The sequence below is a fragment of the Oncorhynchus masou genome, unplaced genomic scaffold, assembly GCF_036934945.1.
Source record: "Oncorhynchus masou masou isolate Uvic2021 unplaced genomic scaffold, UVic_Omas_1.1 unplaced_scaffold_1802, whole genome shotgun sequence".
Taxonomy (NCBI): domain Eukaryota; kingdom Metazoa; phylum Chordata; class Actinopteri; order Salmoniformes; family Salmonidae; genus Oncorhynchus; species Oncorhynchus masou.
This window is the reverse complement of record NW_027008227.1, coordinates 22,323-42,500: the sequence shown is the minus strand read 5'-3', so window position 1 is coordinate 42,500 and position 20,178 is coordinate 22,323. Positions and strand designations below refer to the sequence as shown.

Genomic DNA, 20,178 nt, shown 5'->3' with positions numbered 1-20,178 from the left:
GACAGACAGACAGACAGACAGACAGACAGACAGACAGACACTCCACCTTGGATGCTTTTGAGGAGGAAATCATTGAAGCTCATTGACAGGTTGGATCCTTCCAAGGATTCCACTCATTGTCCTGTCAACAGAATGCAGCCTAGCAGTGAGTCCCTCTGTAGGGAAACATTCAGACATGGGAAGCCAGCCACCCCAGGCCTGTAAAGTGACTGGTGTTTCGTGTTGGGGAGTGACACAAGTGTTTTTACATGGTAGAATGACCCTCTGAGAACGGGCCCTGTGTGGCACAGTGAGGTAGTCTCAACACTTTCTGTCTTTCTGTCTGTCTCCTTGCCTGTATGTCTCTCTGCCTATCTGTCTCTCTGCCTATCTGTCTCCCTGCCTGTATGTCTCTCTGCCTGTATGTCTCTCTGTCTGTCTGTCTCTCTGCCTGTATGTCTCTCTGCCTATCTGTCTCTCTGCCTGTCTGTCTCTCTGCCTGTATGTCTCTCTGCCTATCTGTCTCTCTGCCTGTATGTCTCTCTGTCTCCCTGCCTGTCTGTCTCTCTGCCTGTATGTCTCTCTGCCTATCTGTCTCTCTGCCTGTATGTCTCTCTGTCTCCCTGCCTGTCTGTCTCTCTGCCTATCTGTCTCTCTGCCTATCTGTCTCTCTGCTTGTATGTCTCTCTGTTTCTCCGCCTGTCTGTCTCTCCATCTCTCTGCCTGTGTCTCTCTGCCTGTATGTCTCTCTGTCTCTCTGCCTGTCTGTCTCTCCATCTCTCTGCCTGTGTCTCTCTGCCTGTATGTCTCTCTGTCTCCCTGCCTGTCTGTCTCTCTGCCTATCTGTCTCTCTGCCTATCTGTCTCTCTGCTTGTATGTCTCTCTGTTTCTCCGCCTGTCTGTCTCTCCATCTCTCTGCCTGTGTCTCTCTGCCTGTATGTCTCTCTGTCTCCCTGCCTGTCTGTCTCTCTGCCTATCTGTCTCTCTGCCTATCTGTCTCTCTGCTTGTATGTCTCTCTGTTTCTCCGCCTGTCTGTCTCTCCATCTCTCTGCCTGTGTCTCTCTGCCTGTATGTCTCTCTGTCTCTCTGCCTGTCTGTCTCTCCATCTCTCTGCCTGTCTGTACCTCTGCCTCTCTGCCTGTCTGTCTCTATGCCTGTCTGTCTCTCTACCTGTCTGTCTCTCCATCTCTCTGCCTGTCTGTCTCTCTGCTTGTCTGTCTCTCCATCTCTCTGCCTGTCTGTCTCTGTCTCTCTGCCTGTCTGTCTCACTGTCTCTCTGCCTCTCTGTTTACTGACTGTCTGTCTGTCTGACTGTCCCCCAGGTGTCCCTGGTTATCTGTTTACTGTCTGTCTGTCTGCCTGTCTGTCCCCCAGGTGTCCCTGGCTATCTGTTTACTGTCTGTCTGTCCCCCAGGTGTCCCTGGCTATCTGTTTACTGTCTGTCTGTCCCCCAGGTGTCCCTGGCTATCTGTTTACTGTCTGTCCCCCAAGTGTCCCTGGCTATCTGTTTACTGTCTGTCTGTCCCCCAGGTGTCCATGGCTATCTGTTTACTGTCTGTCTGTCCCCCAGGTGTCCATGGCTATCTGTTTACTGTCTGTCTGTCCCCCAGGTGTCCATGGCTATCTGTTTACTGTCTGTCTGTCCCACAGGTGTCCCTGGCTATCTGTTGACTATCTGTCTGTCCCCCAGGTGTCCCTGGCTATCTGTTTACTGTATGTCTGTCCCCTAGGTGTCCCTGGTTATCTGTTTACTGTCTGTCTGTCCCCCAGGTGTCCCTGGTTATCTGTTTACTGACTGTCTGTCCCCCAGGTGTCTCTTCCTGTCTGTTTACTGTCTGTCTGTCCCCCAGGTGTCCCTGGCTATCTGTTTACTGTCTGTCTGTCTCCCAAGTGTCCCTGGCTATCTGTTTACTGACTGTCTGTCCCCCAGGTGTCCCTGGCTATCTGTTTACTGTCTGTCTGTCTGTCCCCCAGGTGTCCCTGGTTATCTGTTTACTGACTGTCTGTCTGTCCCCCAGGTGTCCCTGGTTATCTGTTTACTGACTGTCTGTCTGTCTGTCCCCCAGGTGTCCCTGGTTATCTGTTTACTGACTGTCTGTCCCCCAGGTGTCTCTTCCTGTCTGTTTACTGTCTGTCTGTCCCCCAAGTGTCCCTGGCTATCTGTTTACTGACTGTCTGTCCCCCAGGTGTCTCTTCCTGTCTGTTTACTGTCTGTCTGTCCCCCAGGTGTCCCTGGCTATCTGTTTACTGTCTGTCTGTCTGTCCCCCAGGTGTCCCTGGTTATCTGTTTACTGACTGTCTGTCCCCCAGGTGTCCCTGGTTATCTGTTTACTGACTGTCTGTCTGTCCCCCAGGTGTCCCTGGTTATCTGTTTACTGTCTGTCTGTCTGCCTGTCTGTCCCCCAGGTGTCCCTGGCTATCTGTTTACTGTCTGTCTGTCCCCCAGGTGACCCTGGCTATCTGTTTACTGTCTGTCCCCCAAGTGTCCCTGGCTATCTGTTTACTGTCTGTCTGTCCCCCAGGTGTCCATGGCTATCTGTTTACTGTCTGTCTGTCCCACAGGTGTCCCTGGCTATCTGTTGACTATCTGTCTGTCCCCCAGGTGTCCCTGGCTATCTGTTTACTGTATGTCTGTCCCCTAGGTGTCCCTGGTTATCTGTTTACTGTCTGTCTGTCCCCCAGGTGTCCCTGGTTATCTGTTTACTGACTGTCTGTCCCCCAGGTGTCTCTTCCTGTCTGTTTACTGACTGTCTGTCCCCCAGGTGTCCCTGGCTATCTGTTTACTGTCTGTCTGTCTGTCCCCCAGGTGTCCCTGGTTATCTGTTTACTGACTGTCTGTCTGTCCCCCAGGTGTCCCTGGTTATCTGTTTACTGACTGTCTGTCTGTCTGTCCCCCAGGTGTCCCTGGCTATCTGTTTACTGACCCTCTGTCCCCCAGGTGTCCCTGGTTATCTGTTTACTGTCTGTCTGTCTGTCCCCCAGGTGTCCTCAGCTAAGCCATTAAAGGCGTTGATGCAGAGATGGGTGATGTACACGGAGGAGTGTAGCCGCAATCACAGCAGAGAACCGCCACTCACTGGTGAGAAACACGCGCACACGCCGGCACGCACACTCACACCAAAAACACTGTGTAGCACCGTGCATTATGGGAAAGGTGAAGGTCCTCCCTTCTGCTCTCCCGGTGAGGGTCGGCTGTGGCAGTAGATACAGCCTAGTGGTTAGAGCGTTGGACTAGTAACCGCAAGGTTGCAAGTTCAAACCCCCGATCTGACAAGGTACAAAGCTGTCGTTCTGCCCCTGAACAGGCAGTTAACCCACTGTCCTTAGGCCAGTTAACCCACTGTTCCTAGGCCAGTTAACCCACTGTTCCTAGGCCGTCATTGAAAATAAGAATTTGTTCTTAACTGACTTGCCTGGTTAAATAAAGTTAAAATAAATGTAAAAAATAAACACGTCTATCCTTCATTCCAGGAAGATACTCCCTCCCCCGTCACAGATCTGATTGGACAGGATGTGTTCCGATCAACAGTAATTGGTTCCCCCAGATAAAGAGATGTTCTGTAACTGTTTCCTGTAGGTGTTGTGTGTAACAGGACCTTTGACATGTATGCCTGCTGGCCCGATGGACTCGCCAACACTACTGTCAGTGTGTCCTGTCCCTGGTACCTGCCCTGGCACCACAAAGGTGAAGGTTGATGATGAATTGATTGGTTTGTTGATTGGTGAATAGCTTTGTATATCACGTTCAATACTCACGTTAAATATCTGAAACTTCTGTCAGGTTAGTGTGACAGGTAGTGTGAAAGGGTACCAAGTCTGCTTGGGTCAGTGAATGACAGTCTCCCCGTAATGTGTGTCTGTTCCAGTCCAGCATGGTTCGGTGTACAGGGAGTGTGACGCGGACGGCCAGTGGGTTCCCCAGAAGAACACGAGCGAGTGTGATGCTAATGATCCCGCTCAGGTGAAAATGATGTGTCTCTTGTGAGTGAGGCTCGGGAAATGCTGTGGATAAAATATCGTCATTGAGACGTGATGGGAAGGGTGTATAGAAGTGATTCGTGTTTTTCATCCGTGTGAGTGTACTGAGGTGTGTAGGCTAAATGTACAGACCATTCAGAAGGTATTCAGACATTTTTCCACATTTTCCGACATTACAGTCTTATTCTAAAATGGATTCAATAGTTTTTCCCCCCTCATCAATCTGCACACAGTACCCCATAACTGTCAGAGTGTCCATGATTGAGTCTTTGAATTAAGAGATCGTTCCAGCTCGTTCCAGTCGCTAGACATAGTGAACTAAAAAGACGATGTTACAAGGTATGACGCTACAAGCTTGGCACACCTGTATTTGGGGAGTTTCTCCAATTCTTCTCTGCAGATCCTCTCAAGCTCTGTCAGGTTGGATGGAGAGCGTCGCTACACAGCTATTTTCAGGTTTCTCCAGAGATGTTCAATCAGGTTCAAATCAGGGCTCTGGCTGGGCCACTCAAGGATATTCAGAGACTTGTTCCGAAGCCACTCCTGCGTTGTCTTGGCTGTGTTCTTAGAGTTGTTGTCCTGTTGGAAGGTGAACCTTCGACCAGTCTGAGGTCCTGAGCGCTCTGGAGCAGAAACTTGTCCCGAAGCCACTCCTGCGTTGTCTTGGCTGTGTTCTTAGAGTTGTTGTCCTGTTGGAAGGTGAACCTTCGACCAGTCTGAGGGCCTGAGCGCTCTGGAGCAGAGACTTGTCCCGAAGCCACTCCTGCGTTGTCTTGGCTGTGTTCTTAGAGTTGTTGTCAAGGTTGGAAGGTGAACCTTCGACCAGTCTGAGGGCCTGAGCGCTCTGGAGCAGAGACTTGTCCCGAAGCCACACCTGCGTTGTCTTGGCTGTGTTCTTAGGGTTGTTGTCCTGTTGGAAGGTGAACCTTCGACCAGTCTGAGGGCCTGAGAGCTCTGGAGCAGGTTTTCATCAAGGATCTCTCTGTACTTTGTTCCGTTCATCTTTCCTTCGATCCTGACGAGTGTCCAACTTTTTGCCGCTGAAAAACATCCCCACAGACGGATGCTGCCACCACCATGCTTCACCATAGGGATGGTGCCAGGTGTCCTCCAGACATGATGCTGCCACCACCATGCTTCACCATAGGGATGGTGCCAGGTGTCCTCCAGACATGATGCTGCCACCACCATGCTTCACCATAGGGATGGTGCCAGGTGTCCTCCAGACATGATGCTGCCACCACCATGCTTCACCATAGGGATGATACCAGGTTTTCTCTTGATGTGACACTTGGCATTCAGGCCAAATAGTTCAATCTTGGTTTCATCAGACCAGAGAATCTTGTTTCTCACGGTCTGAGAGTTCTTTAAGTGCCTTTTGACAAACTCCAAGTGGGCTTCAGTGGCTTCCATCTGGCCACTCTACCATAAAGGCCTGATTGGTGGGGTGCTGCAGTGATGGTTGTCCTTCTGGAAGGTTCTCCCATCTCCACAGAGGAACTCTGGAGCTCTATCAGAGTACCATTGGGTTCTTGGTCACCTCCCTGTCCAAGGCCGGGCAGCCAGCTCTAGGAAGAGTCTTGGTGGTTCCAAACTTCTTCCATTTAAGAATGATGGAGGCCACTGTGCTCTTGGGGACCTTCAATGCTGCAGACATTTTCTTGGTACCCTTCCCCAGATCTGTGCCTCGACACAATCCTGTCTCGGCGCTTCATGGACATCTCCTTTAACCTCATGGCTTGGTTTTTGCTCTGACATGCACTGTCAACTGTGGGACCTTATATAGACAGGTGTGTGCCTTTCCAAACCATGTCCAATTAATTGAATTTACCACAGGTGGACTCCAATCAATGGAAACAGGATGCACATCAATTTCGAGTGTCATAGCAAAGGGGCTGAATACTTATGTAATAGTCAGTTATGTAATATTTCTGTTGTATATCTTTAATACATTTGTTAGAAATTCTAAAAACCAGTTTTTGCTTTGTCATTGGTATTATGATGTCATTATGGGGTATTGTCATGTCATTAGGGGGTATTTATGTGTAGATTGATGAGGAAAACATTTAATTTAATACATTTTAAAATAAGGCTGTAATGTAACAAAATGTGGAAGAAGTCAAGTTCTGAATACTTTCCCAATGCAATGTGTGTTATTGTTTCTGTGTGTGTGTGTGTGTGTGTGTGTGTGTGTGTGTGTGTGTGTGTGTGTGTGTGTGTGTGTGTGTGTGTGTGTGTGTGTGTGTGTGTGTGTGTGTGTGTGTGTGTGTGTGTGTGTGTGTGTGTGTGTGTAGCCTCACTATGGTCAGATCCTCAAGAAGTTCCGGACCATGTACACCGTGGGCTACTCTCTGTCTCTGGGGGCTCTGGTGTTAGCGCTCGGAATCCTGATCACTTTCAGGTAACACACACACACACACACACAGAGAGACACACACAGAGAGACACACATACACACACAGACAGAGACACACACACACACACACCACAGAGACACACACACACACACACACACACACTGAGACACACACACACACCCAGAGAGACACATACACACACACACCCAGAGAGAGAGACACACAAACACAAACGCACACTCATACACACACAGAGACAGACACACCTAGAGAGAGAGATACACACACAAACACTGAGACAGCCTGTAGGATTTGTGTTAATGCTTGGCACCATGATCAGATAACCTTCACCTCATGACCGTAAAGAGGAAAGACAGACAGACACCGTGACCTCTCAGCCATCCACCATGACCTCTCAGCCACTCAGCCACCCACCGTGACCTCTCGGCCACCCACCATGACCTCTCAGCCACCCACCATGACCTCTCAGCAACCCAGCCACCCACCATGTCCTCTCAGCCACCCACCATGACCTCTCAGCCACCCACCATGACCTCTCAGCCACCCACCATGACCTCTCAGCCACTCAGCCACCCACCATGACCTCTCAGCCACCCACCATGTCCTCTCAGCAACCCAGCCACCCACCATGACCTCTCAGCAACCCAGCCACCCACCATGTCCTCTCAGCCACCCACCATGACCTCTCAGCCACCCACCATGACCTCTCAGCCACCCACCATGACCTCTCAGCCACTCAGCCACCCACCATGACCTCTCAGCCACCCACCATGACCTCTCAGCCACTCAGCCACCCACCATGACCTCTCAGCCACCCACCATGACCTCTCAGCCACCCAGACACCCACCATGTCCTCTCAGCCACCCACCATGACCTCTCAGCCACTCAGCCACCCACCATGACCTCTCAGCCACCCACCATGACCTCTCAGCCACCCACCATGACCTCTCACCTCTCAGCCACCCACCATGACCTCTCAGCCACCCACCGTGACCTCTCAGCCACCCACCATGTCCTCTCAGCCACCCACCATGACCTCTCAGCCACCCACCATGACCTCTCAGCCACCAACCATGACCTCTAAGCCACTCAGCCACCCACCATGTCCTCTCAGCCACCCACCATGACCTCTCAGCCACTCAGCCACCCACCATGACCTCTCAGCCACCCACCATGACCTCTCACCTCTCAGCCACCCACCATGACCTCTCAGCCACCCACCATGACCTCTCAGCCACCCACCATGTCCTCTCAGCCACCCACCATGACCTCTCAGCCACCCACCATGTCCTCTCAGCCACCCACCATGACCTCTCAGCCACCCACCATGACCTCTCAGCCACCCACCATGTCCTCTCAGCCACTCAGCCACCCACCATGACCTCTCAGCCACCCAGCCACCCACCATGACCTCTCAGCCACCCAGCCACCCACCATGTCCTCTCAGCCACCCACCATGACCTCTCAGCCACCCACCATGACCTCTCAGCCACCCAGCCACCCACCATGTCCTCTCAGCCACCCACCATGACCTCTCAGCCACCCACCATGACCTCTCAGCCACCTACCATGTCCTCTCAGCCACCCACCATGACCTCTCAGCCACCCACCATGACCTCTCAGCCACCCACCATGACCTCTCAGCCACCCACCATGTCCTCTCAGCCACCCACCATGTCCTCTCAGCCACCCACCATGTCCTCTCAGCCACCCACCATGACCTCTCAGCCACTCAGCCACCCACCATGACCTCTCAGCCACCCACCATGACCTCTCAGCCACCCACCATGTCCTCTCAGCCACCCACCATGTCCTCTCAGCCACCCACCTTGACCTCTCAGCCACCCACCATGTCCTCTCAGCCACCCACCATGACCTCTCAGCCACCCACCATGTCCTCTCAGCCACCCACCATGACCTCTCAGCCACCCACCATGACCTCTCAGCCACCCACCATGACCTCTCAGCCACCCACCATGTCCTCTCAGCCACCCACCATGACCTCTCAGCCACCCACCATGTCCTCTCAGCCACCCACCATGACCTCTCAGCCACTCAGCCACCCACCATGACCTCTCAGCCACCCACCATGACCTCTCAGCCACCCACCATGTCCTCTCAGCCACCCACCATGTCCTCTCAGCCACCCACCTTGACCTCTCAGCCACCCACCATGTCCTCTCAGCCACCCACCATGTCCTCTCAGCCACCCACCATGACCTCTCAGCCACCTACCATGTCCTCTCAGCCACCCACCATGACCTCTCAGCCACCCACCATGACCTCTCAGCCACCCACCATGACCTCTCAGCCACCCACCATGTCCTCTCAGCCACCCACCATGACCTCTCAGCCACCCACCATGTCCTCTCAGCCACCCACCATGACCTCTCAGCCACTCAGCCACCCACCATGACCTCTCAGCCACCCACCATGACCTCTCAGCCACCCACCATGTCCTCTCAGCCACCCACCATGTCCTCTCAGCCACCCACCTTGACCTCTCAGCCACCCACCATGTCCTCTCAGCCACCCACCATGTCCTCTCAGCCACCCACCATGACCTCTCAGCCACCCACCATGACCTCTCAGCCACCCACCATGTCCTCTCAGCCACCCACCATGACCTCTCAGCCACCCACCATGTCCTCTCAGCCACCCACCATGACCTCTCAGCCACCCACCATGTCCTCTCAGCCACCCACCATGACCTCTCACCTCTCAGCCACCCACCATGACCTCTCAGCCACCCACCATGTCCTCTCAGCCACCCACCATGTCCTCTCACCTCTCAGCCACCCACCATGACCTCTCAGCCACCCACCATGACCTCTCAGCCACCCATCATGTCCTCTCAGCCACCTACCATGACCTCTCACCTCTCAGCCACCCATCGTGACCTCTCAGCCACCCACCATGTCCTCTCAGCCACCCACCATGACCTCTCACCTCTCAGCCACCCACCATGACCTCTCAGCCACCCACCATGACCTCTCACCTCTCAGCCACCCACCATGTCCTCTCAGCCACCCACCATGACCTCTCACCTCTCAGCCACCCACCATGACCTCTCACCTCTCAGCCACCCACCATGTCTTCGCAGCCACCCAACATGACCTCTCACCTCTTAGCCACCCACCATGACCTCTCACCTCTCAGCCACCCACCATGACCTCTCACCTCTCAGCCACCCACCATGTCTTCTCAGCCACCCAACATGACCTCTCACCTCTTAGCCACCCACCATGACCTCTCACCTCTCAGCCACCCACCGTGACCTCTCAGCCACCCACCATGACCTCTCAGCCACCCACCATGACCTCTCAGCCACCCACCATGACCTCTCAGCCACCCACCATGACTTCTCAGTTTAATTTGAATGGACATGTCAGTGAAGCAAGGTAGCACCAAGGACCTTACTGTTTGGCCACCTATTGACAGTAACCATAGAGATATACATATTCTAATTCCATTCCTTCAACCTTTAATCTTTGTTATTATTACCTCTGCTGTAGTTGACACTCCCCTAACAGGAAGCACACTGCCCCCCCTCCCCTTACAGGAAGCTCCACTGTATGAGGAACAACATCCACATGAACCTGTTTGCATCCTTCATCCTGCGTGCTCTGTCCATCCTGATAAAGGACGCCATGCTGGAGGCTCCCAGCGTCAACATCGGACAGGACCAGGATGTTACAGACAGAGGTGGTAAGTGTTTGGTCAACAACGAGGTGTGTTGTTGTTTGTCTGAAAGGGTCGTGGTTAAAAGTAGTGCCGTTCAACAACGAGGTGGGAGCGTTGTGTTGAGTTGACCAGGGTGAGGTAAAGTGGCCAGTCAACAACAAGGTGGGAGCGTTGAGTTGAGTTGACCAGGGTGAGGTAAAGTGGCCAGTCAACAACAAGGTGGGTGTGTTGAGTTGAGTTGACCAGGGTGAGGTAAAGTGGCTAGTCAACAACAAGGTGGGTGTGTTGGGTTGACCAGGGTGAGGTAAAGAGTCCAGTCAACAACGAGGTGGGTATGTTGGGTTGTGTTGACCAGGGTGAGGTAAAGTGGCCAGTCAACAACAAGGTGGGTGTGTTGAGTTGAGTTGACCAGGGTGAGGTAAAGAGTCAGGTTAACAACAAGGTGGGTGTGTTGGGTTGACCAGGGTGAGGTAAAGAGTCAGGTTAACAACAAGGTGGGTGTGTTGGGTATACCAGGATTATAAGGGTTTGATCTCTGAAGCATTGTTTATCCATACTGGAGGATTATAAGGGTTTGATCTCTGAAGCATTGTTTATCCATACTGGAGGATTATAAGGGTTTGATCTCTGAAGCATTGTTTAGTCATTCTGGAGGATTATAAGGGTTTGATCTCTGAAGCATTGTTTATCCATACTGGAGGATTATCTCAGGGTTAGGTTGATATTATGAAGTCATTGTTGAGCCATACTGGAGGATTATAGAGGTTTGATCTCTGAAGATATTATTGTTTATCCATAGGGTTAGGGGGATTATAAGGGTTTGATCTCTGAAGCATTGTTTAGTCATTCTGGAGGATTATAAGGGTTTGATCTCTGAAGCATTGTTTATCCATACTGGAGGATTATAAGGGCTTTGTTAAGTCTTGAAATAGTCACCCTCAGGGTTAGTTTTTTTATTTTGTGTGTGTTGTGTCCTGTAGTAGAGATGGGGTGTATAGTCACCGTGGTGATGATGCAGTACAGTATCATGGCTAACAGCTCATTGGTTGCTGGTGGAAGGCATCTACCTCCACAACCTGCTGGTCATCACCGTGTTCATTTAGAGAAACTATTCAACATCTACCTGTGTATCGGCTGGGGTGAGGAGGGGGAGGAGGGTTAGGGTAGAGGAGATAGTCAGTCTCATGGGTAGTGAGATATTAGGGAGGGTGGGGTTAGTTAGTTAGTAGAGCATAGCCCATTATATACCAGAAGATAGAGCATTTGGATAATCTGTTTGGTAGTAGACATACTAAAGAGCAGATCTATTATAGATATAGTCACCCTCAGGGTTAGGTAGTAGAGATATTATAGAGATAGTCAGTCTCAGGGTTAGTTATTTAGTAGAGATATTATAGAGATAGTCAGTCTCAGGGTTAGGTAGTAGAGATATTATAGAGATAGTCAGTCTCAGGGTTAGGTAGTAGAGATATTATAGAGATAGTCAGTCTCAGGGTTAGGTAGTAGAGATATTATAGATATAGTCACCCTCAGGGTTAGGTAGTAGAGATATTATAGAGATAAGTCAGTCTCAGGGTTAGGTAGTAGAGATATTATAGAGATAGTCAGTCTCAGGGTTAGGTAGTAGAGATATTATAGAGATAGTCAGTCTCAGGGTTAGGTAGTAGAGATATTATAGAGATAGTCAGTCTCAGGGTTAGGTAGTAGAGATATTATAGAGATAGTCAGTCTCAGGGTTAGGTAGTAGAGATATTATAGAGATAGTCAGTCTCAGGGTTAGGTAGTAGAGATATTATAGAGATAGTCAGTCTCAGGGTTAGGTAGTAGAGATATTATAGAGATAGTCAGTCTCAGGGTTAGGTAGTAGAGATATTATAGACATAGTCAGTCTCAGGGTTAGATAGTCTATGAGTTCTTGGTGTGTTTAATGTGATTCTCTCTGCAGGTGCCCCTCTGATCTTCCTGGTGCCCTGGGTGATGGTGAAATACCTGTATGAAAATGAGGAGTAAGTGCCTGCATGTGTGAGTGAGTGACTGCATGTGTGAGTGAGTGCCTGCATGCGTGAGTGAGTGCCTGCATGCGTGAGTGAGTGCCTGCATTAGTGAGTGAGTGCCTGCATGCGTGAGTGAGTGCCTGCATGAGTGAGTGAGTGCCTGCATGAGTAGTACTACAGGTGAGTGCCTGCATGCAGTCAGTAGTGAGTGCCTGACATAGTACAGGTGAGTGCCTGCATGAGTGTGTGAGTGCCTGCAAATGCGTGAGTGTCTGCATGAGTGAGTGAGTGCCTGTTCATGCGTCCTGAGTGCACTACTGGTCAAACCAGTGAGTGCCTGCATGAGTGAATGAGTCCTGACTAGTACTGCTGGTGAAACCAGTGAGTGCCTGTGATAGAACCTCTAGTAAAAACCAGTTCTGAGTGCCTGCATGAGTGAGTGAGTGTCTGCATGAGTGAGTGAGTGCCTGCATGAGTGAGTGAGTGTCTGCTTAAAAATGAGTGAGTAGTGCTACTGCATGAGTGCACTGAGTGTTCAAACCAGTGCATGAGTGAGTGAGTGTGAGTGCATGAGTGAGTGAGTGTGTGCATGAGTGAGTGAGTGAGTGAACCCTAGTTCAAATGTTCTGAGTGAGTGCCTGGTTCAAACCATTAGTGACTGGTGATGCCTGTTCACCAGTTCTGAGTGAGTGCTACTGGCATTAGTGAGTGAGTGCCCTCCCAGTGTGACTAGTGCCTTCCAAACCATGTACTACTGGTTCAAACCAGTTCTCTCTCTGGTTCAAACCAGTCACTAGTACTATGTTTCCCTGACCCTAATGTTCAAACCAGTTCTGAGTAGACCTGGTTCAAATCATGTGTACCCTGACCCAGTTCTGTGTCCCTGACCTCAATGTGTCCCCTGACTAGTACTAATGTGTCCCCTGACCCAAAATGTGTATGACAGGAGAAAGGAGAGACTAGTACTACTGGTTGATACAAATAATAGTTCTAAAATAACTTCTCGTTCAAACCAGTCCTGACTAGTACTACTGGTTGAAACAAGTTCTGAGTAGTACTACTGGTTCAAACAGTTCTGAGTAGTACTACTGGTTCAAACTAGTTCTGACTAGTACTACTGGTTCAAACCAGTTCTGACTAGTACTACTGGTTCAAACCAGTTCTGACTAGTACTACTGGTTCAAACCAGTTCCAGTTCTCTAGTACTACTGGTTCAAACAAGTCCTGACTAGTACTACAGGTGATAGAACCTCTAGTTCAAACCAGTTCTCAGTAGTACTACTGGTTCAAACAAGTCCTGACTAGTACTACAGGTGATATAACCTCTAGTTCAAACCAGTTCTCAGTAGTACGACTGGTTCAAACCAGTTCTCAGTAGTACTACTGGTTCAAACAAGTCCTGACTAGTACTACAGGTGATAGAACCTCTAGTAAAAACCAGTTCTGACTAGTACTACAGGTGATATAACCTCTAGTTCAAACCAGTCCTGACTAGGTGACTACTGGTTCAAACCAGTCCTGACTAGTACTACTGGTTCAAACCAGTCCTGAGTAGTACTACTGGTTCAAACCAGTCCTGAGTAGCACTACTGGTTCAAACCAGTTCTGAGTAGCACTACTGGTTCAAACCAGTTCTGAGTAGTACTACTGGTTCAAACCAGTCCTGACTAGTACTGCTGGTTGAAACCAGTTCTGACTAGTACTACTGGTGATAGAACCTCTAGTAAAAACCAGTTCTGAGTAGGACTACTGGTTCAAACCAGTTCTGAGTAGCACTACTGGTTCAAACCAGTTCTGAGTAGTACTACTGGTTGAAACCAGTTCTGAGTAGCACTACTGGTTCAAACCAGTTCTGAGTAGTACTACTGGTTCAAACCAGTTCTGAGTAGTACTACTGGTTCAAACCAGTTCTGACTAGTCCTACTGGTGATAGAACCTCTAGTTCAAACCAGTTCTGACTAGTACTACTGGTTCAAACAAGTTCAAATACAAATCAAATCAAGTCCTATTTAGTATACTGGTTCAAACCAGTTCTGACTATCTCAAACTGGTTCAAACCAGTTCTGACTAGTAAACTGGTTCAAACAGCTGAGCAATGCAGGTGTAGAACCTCTAGTTCAAACCAGTGGCTAGGAAAACTCCCTAGAAAAGCCAAAACCTAGGAAGAAACTACAGAGGAACCAGGCTAGTTCAAACCAGTTCTTCAGTAGTACTACTGGTTCAAACAAGTTATAACTAGAACATGGCCAAGATGTTCAAACCAGTTCTAAATGACCAGCATGGTTCAAACCAGTTCTCAATACTACTGGCAGAACAAGTCCTGAAACTACAGGTGATAGAACAGCAGTTCAAACCAGCTCCAGGTGGACTGGTTCAAGCAAGTCCTGACTAGTACTACAGGTGATAGAACCTCCTAGTAAAAACCAGTTCCTAGGGCTACAGGTGATATGAAACTGGAGTTCAAACCAGTTCTGACTAGTGGACTGGTTCAAACCAGTCCTGACTAGTATTACTGGTTCAAACCAGTCCTGGGGCATGGTCTAGGGCCAGGTCCTCTGAGAGAGACTACTGGTTCAAACCAGTTCTGAGAACGTACACTGATTCAAACAGGACACCTGGTTGAAACCAGTTCTGACTAGTACTACAGGTGATAAGAAACTGACCCAAACCAGTTCTAACTAGTCCTACTGGTTGAAACCATAGAACCTCTGGTTCAAACCAGTTCTGACTAGTACTACTGGTTCAAACAGTTCTGACTAGTACTACTGGTTCAAACCAGTCCTGACTAGTACTACTGGTTCAAACCAGTTCTGACTAGTCCCACTACTGGTTCAAACCAGTTCTGACTAGTACTACTGGTTCAAACCAGTCCTGACTAGTACTACTGGTCCAAACCAGTTCTGAGTAGCACTACTGGTTCAAACCAGTTCTGAGTAGTACTACTGGTTCAAACCAGTCCTGACTAGTACTACTGGTTGAAACCAGTTCTGACTAGTCACTACTGGTTCAAACCAGTTCTGAGTAGTACTACTGGTTCAAACCAGTTCTGACTAGTACTACTGGTTGAAACCAGTTCTGACTAGCACTAGAACTGGTTCAAACCAGTTCTGACTAGTACTACTGGTTCAAATCAGTTCTGAGTAGTACTACTGGTTCAAACCAGTTCTGACTAGTCCTACTGGTGATAGAACCTCTAGTTCAAACCAGTTCTGACTAGTACTACTGGTTCAAACCAGATCTAACTAGTCCTACTGGTGATAGAACCTCTCGTTCAAACCAGTTCTGACTAGTACTACTGGTTCAAACAAGTTCTGACTAGTACTACTGGTTCAAAGCAGTCCTGACTAGTACTACTGGTTCAAACCAGTTCTGACTAGTACTACTGGTTCAAACCAGTTCTGACTAGTACTACTGGTTCAAACCAGTCCTGACTAGTACTACTGGTGATAGAACCTCTAGTTCAAACCAGTTCTCAGTAGTACTACTGGTTCAAACAAGTCCTGACTAGTACTACAAGTGATAGAACCTCTAGTTCAAACCAGTTCTCAGTAGTACTACTGGTTCAAACAAGTCCTGACTAGTACTACAGGTGATATAACCTCTAGTTCAAACCAGTTCTCAGTAGTACTACTGGTTCAAACCAGTTCTCAGTAGTACTACTGGTTCAAACAAGTCCTGACTAGTACTACAGGTGATAGAACCTCTAGTTCAAACCAGTTCTCAGTAGTACTACTGGTTCAAACAAGTCCTGACTAGTACTACAGGTGATTAACCTCTAGTTCAAACCAGTTCTGACTAGTACTACTGGTTCAAACCAGTCCTGACTAGTACTACTGGTTCAAACCAGTTCTGACTAGTACTACTGGTTCAAACCAGTTCTGAGTAGTACTACTGGTTCAAACCAGTTCTGACTAGTACTACTGGTTCAAACTCTAGTAAAAACCAGTTCTGAGTAGGACTACTGGTTGAAACCAGTTCTGACTAGTACTACTGTGTTCTAGTAAAAACCAGTTCTGAGTAGGACTACTGGTTGAAACCAGTTCTGAGTAGCACTACTGGTTCAAACCAGTTCTGAGTAGTACTACTGGTTCAAACCAGTAATGACTAGTCCCACTGGTGATAGAACTCTGGTTCAAACCAGTTCTGAGTAGTACTACTGGTTCAAACCAGTTCTAACTAGTCCTACTGGTGATAGTTCAAACCAGTTCTGACTGGTCCCACTGGTGATAGAACCTCTAGTTCAAACCAGTTCTGAGTAGTACTACTGGTTCAAACCAGTTCTGACTAGTACTACAGGTGATATAACCTCTAGTTCAAACCAGTTCTCAGTAGTACTACTGGTTCAAACCAGTTCTCAGTAGTACTACTGGTTCAAACCAGTTCTGACTAGTACTACTGGTTGAAACCAGTTCTGAGTAGCACTTCTGGCGATGCAATGATGCATGACTGATGTCACCTCCAATATTTTTAGAGACAAGGAATTGAGAGGTCAGACAGCTTGCTCTCTCCAAGTGAAAATCCCTGCAGTGTTCCTTGGAGGATCTTGGTCAATTTAGCAGAAGATTTATAGTCAATAGCTGTGACCTGAACCATTTAGCGGTTGACGGGAATGTCTGTTTTGAACACAGGCAGGTTAGTAAACCAGGAAACCTCGTGCGATGAGTAATGCAGGAAACCTCGTGCGATGAGTAATGCAGGAAACCTCCTGCGATGTGTAATGCAGGAAACCTCCTGCGATGTGTAATGCAGGAAACCTCCTGTGATGTGTAATGCAGGAAACCTCCTGTGATGTGTAATGGAAACCTCCTGCTTCTAACACTTAGAACCTGAGATGATTACACTCCAGAGGACAAGAGAACATCCCGATGTGTAATACAGGAAACCTCCTGCGATGTCCTTAATCTTTTATGCAGAGTCCAACCTCCTCCATCCTCTACTCTCTACGGGAATGCAGGAAACCTCCTTCATGTGTAATGCAGGGTTACTGTACTGTAGTACTCACTATAAACTCCTCTTGTTGCAGGAAACCTCCTGTGTTGTGTTGAGCCTTGTTTTCGATGGGCCTTTACAATAAACCCTGGGGAATGAGGTCCTGATGTGTAATGTAAAACCTCAGTGCTGTGTTCCTCTGTTTGACAGGTGCTGTCTGTATGTTAGTAATGCAGTGCTGTCTGTATGTCAGCCTCAGTGATGTCTGTAATGCAGGAAACCTCAGTGCTGTGTTCCTCTGTTTGACAGGTGCTGTCTGTATGTTAGCCTCAGTGCTGTGTTCCTCTGTTTGACAGGTGCTGTCTGTAATGTTAGGTAAAACCTCCAGTGCTGTCTGTAATGTCAGCCTCAGTGCTGTCTGTATGCAGCCTCAGTGCTGTCTGTAATGTCAGGAAACCTCAGTGCTGTGAAACCTCCTGTTAATGCACGGGTGCTGTCTGTAATGTTAGCCTCCTGCTGTCTGTATGTTAGCCTCAGTGCTGTGTTCCTCTGTTTGACGGGTGATAACCTGTCTGTAATGTTAGCCTCAGTGCTGTCTGTATGTTAGCCTCAGGACTGTGTTCCTCTGTTTGACGGGTACTGTCTGTATGTTAGCCTCAGTGCTGTCTGTATGTCAGCCTCAGTGCTGTGTTCCTCTGTTTGACAGGTGCTGTCTGTATGTTAGCCTCAGTGCTGTCTGTATGTCAGCCTCAGTGCTGTGTTCCTCTGTTTGACAGGTGCTGTCTGTATGTTAGCCTCAGTGCTGTCTGTATGTTAGCCTCAGTGCTGTCTGTATGTCAGCCTCAGTGCTGTGTTCCTCTGTTTGACAGGTGCTGTCTGTATGTTTCAGTGCTGTTTTCCTCTGTTTGACAGGTGCTGTCTGTATGTTAGCCTCAGTGCTGTCTGTATGTTAGCCTCAGTGCTGTGTTCCTCTGTTTGACGGGTGCTGTCTGTATGTTAGCCTCAGTGCTGTCTGTATGTTAGCCTCAGTGCTGTGTTCCTCTGTTTGACGGGTGCTGTCTGTATGTTAGCCTCAGTGCTGTCTGTATGTTAGCCTCAGTGTCTGTATGTTAGCCTCTGTTTGATGGGTGCTGTCTGTATGTTAGCCTCAGTGCTGTGTTCCTCTGTTTGACAGGTGCTGTCTGTATGTTTCAGTGCTGTGTTCCTCTGTTTGACAGGTGCTGTCTGTATGTTTCAGTGCTGTCTGTATGTTAGCCTCAGTGCTGTCTGTATGTTTCAGTGCTGTGTTCCTCTGTTTGACAGGTGCTGTCTGTATGTTTCAGTGCTGTCTGTATGTTAGCCTCAGTGCTGTCTGTATGTTAGCCTCAGTGCTGTCTGTATGTCAGCCTCAGTGCTGTGTTCCTCTGTTTGACAGGTGCTGTCTGTATGTCAGCCTCAGTGCTGTCTGTATGTCAGCCTCAGTGCTGTCTGTATGTTAGCCTCAGTGCTGTCTGTATGTCAGCCTCAGTGCTGTGTTCCTCTGTTTGACAGGTGCTGTCTGTATGTTTCAGTGCTGTGTTCCTCTGTTTGACAGGTGCTGTCTGTATGTTTCAGTGCTGTCTGTATGTTAGCCTCAGTGCTGTCTGTATGTCAGCCTCAGTGCTGTCTGTATGTTTCAGTGCTGTGTTCCTCTGTTTGACAGGTGCTGTCTGTATGTTTCAGTGCTGTCTGTATGTCAGCCTCAGTGCTGTGTTCCTCTGTTTGACGGGTGCTGTCTGTATGTTTCAGTGCTGTGTTCCTCTGTTTGACAGGTGCTGGGAGCAGAATATCAACATGCAGTACTGTGGATCATAAGGTCACCAGGTGCTGTAGCAGTTGCCTCAGTGTGGTAAGTACCCTTTGGTTGTTGTCTTTCAAAGGCCTTCTCCAACTTGATCTCTATATCTCTCTCTCCATCTACATCTCTCTGTTCTCTCTCTCTCTGTATACAGCTCTCAGTGCTATTTCTCTGTTTGACAGGTGCTGTCTGTATCCATCTCCATCTCCTTCTCTCTGTCTACCTCAGTATCTCTCTCCCTCTCCTTCTGTCTCTCTCTCTCTGCTGTCTGTCCATCTTCCCTCAGTGCTGTCTGTATGTCTAGCCTCAGTGCTCTGTTCTCTCTGTCTCCTCAGTGCTGTCTGTCTGTTAGCCTCAGTCTGTCTGTATGTCTACCTCAGTGCTGTGTTCCTCTGTTTTCAGGTGCTGTCTGTATGTTAGCCTCAGTGCTGTCTGTATGTCAGCCTCAGTCTCTCTCCCTCGTTTCTCTCTGCTGTCTCTCCATGTCAGCCTCAGTGCTGTCTACCTCTGTTACCTCAGTGCTGTCTGTATGTTAGCCTCAGTGCTTCTCTCTCTCTCTCTCTTCTCTCTCTCTCTGTCTCTCTCTATTTCCTCAGTGCTCTCCTGTCTCTCTCTCTGTCTCTCTCTCCATCTCTTTGACTCTGCTCTCTCCATCTCTAGCCTCAGTGCTGTCTCTACCTCTCTCCTTCTCTCTCTATTTTCTCTCTGTCTCTCTCTGCTGTCTGTATTCTCCTCAGTGCTGTCTCCCTCTCCTTCTCAGGTGCTGTCTCTATCTCAGCCTCAGTGCTGTCTCGCCATCTCTTCAGTGCTGTCTCCCTCCCTCCCTCGCCCCAGTGCTGTCTCTCTCCCTGTACAACAGCATGATGATGATGATGATGATGAGAAGGATGACACGTTTAATGAATAAGTAATGATGAGGATGTTTTCCACTTTACCACGTCATGTCAGCTAAAGTGCAGGGCAGTTAAAACATGTGTGTGTGTGTGTGTGTACTTGTGCACATGTTTGTTTTCCTGCTGTCTTTACGATTACGTTTCCTTTTTCACCCCAGCAGTCATACACATGTATCTATAGTCCCAGACAGTTCAGACAGTATGGACACACCTACTCCATGCCAGTCATGTATCTATAGTCCCAGTCAGTTCAGACAGTATGGACACACCTACTCCATGCCAGTCAAGTATCTATAGTCCCAGTCAGTATGGACACACCTACTCCATGCCAGTCATGTATCTATAGTCCCAGTCAGTTTAGACACACCTACTCCATGCCAGTCATGTATCTATAGTCCCAGACAGTTCAGACACACCTACTCCATGCCAGTCATGTATCTATAGTCCCAGTCAGTATGGACACACCTACTCCATGCCAGTCATGTATCTATAGTCCCAGTCAGTTCAGACAGTATGGACACACCT

General features: G+C 49.0%; 1 pseudogene; it reads left to right on the top strand.

Moving 5' to 3' along the window:
- Positions 1-18,811, top strand: part of LOC135532290 (glucagon receptor-like) — a 19,611-nt pseudogene extending 800 nt beyond the window's left edge.
- The last annotated feature ends 1,367 nt before the right edge of the window (positions 18,812-20,178 follow it).